This window comes from Galeopterus variegatus, unplaced genomic scaffold (assembly GCF_000696425.1).
Source record: "Galeopterus variegatus unplaced genomic scaffold, G_variegatus-3.0.2 Scaffold6511, whole genome shotgun sequence".
Classification (NCBI taxonomy): domain Eukaryota; kingdom Metazoa; phylum Chordata; class Mammalia; order Dermoptera; family Cynocephalidae; genus Galeopterus; species Galeopterus variegatus.
This window is the reverse complement of record NW_007732622.1, coordinates 29,331-30,514: the sequence shown is the minus strand read 5'-3', so window position 1 is coordinate 30,514 and position 1,184 is coordinate 29,331.

The following is a 1,184-nucleotide window of genomic DNA, read 5'->3' as shown; positions in this document are numbered from 1 at the left end:
CAACCCTCGGTGTCGTGCCCGCACCGCGCTCAACCAGTGAGCAGACTGGTCTCTATATGGGATCTGAACCCTTGGCGGGAGCGCCACCACGCTCCCAAGTGCCGCACTCTACTGAGTGCACCACCGCGCCTGCCCGAATTTCCCCCATTTTAAAGGCTGCTTCTATCAAAGAGGTACTATCTGCATAAAAATATAATCTTACAAAGAGGGAAATGTGTTAAGGAGATAGTGCAAAATGCAAATAAAACAACAAAGGGAGACCATTTGTTATTTACCAAATTAGCCGAAAACTTTTATTTTAATTATATATTTGGTGGTGGTAAGAAATATAACTCTCTCTCTCTCTCTCTCTCTCTCTCTCTCTCTCTTTTAATAGCTGGCACTCATATATGCTCCCAGCAGGCACATTAATTGGAATACACTTTCTAGAAAGTAATTTGACAATACATATCAAAAGCCCAACAAATGCTCATGCCCTTTGATCCATTGTTAGGAATCAACCCCAGTGAAATAGTTTAAAATTCTGGCAAAGAGCTAGGCACAAGATGTTCATTATAAATATCTGATAATAAGAGAAAAATACAAACAGCCTAAATAGCCAACATTAAGAGAATAATGAAACAAATCATGGTCCGTTCAAAGTATTGCATATTATCTGCTCAATTATTGGCCAGTGATTTTTTAAAGTTTTTGTTAACATGGGGAAGATCAAAAACCAAGTGTTGCAATTGAGCAGTGATGTCTGCTCCTTGTGAAGCTATGTGGACAGGATAGCGGACTTACGTCGTTTACACAGGTGATTTGATGGAGGCCTTGAGGTTGCCAAGTGGGAGCAGAGGCTGCAACCTCTGTGGTTTCTATTCTGGGTTCAAGTAGAGATGGGTGTCCTTTAGCACCTTTGCCTGCCTCAGGCAAGTACTAATCTACCATAATCTACCATGCGTACCTGCTGACCCTCAGATAACTGGGTTCTCCTCTGGAATTGGGCTCTTTCACAGGTAAAAGCCCAGAGACTGCAATTGCTCTCTTAAATTTTTCTGTTTGTATGATTATTTGTTCTAATTTAAAACAATGTTTGTCTTAGCCCACTTAGTGTTGCTATAACAGAATCCCTGAGGCTGGGTAATTTATAAAGAAAAGAGGGGTTTTTTTGGCTTACGATTCTGGTGATTGGAAAGTCCAAG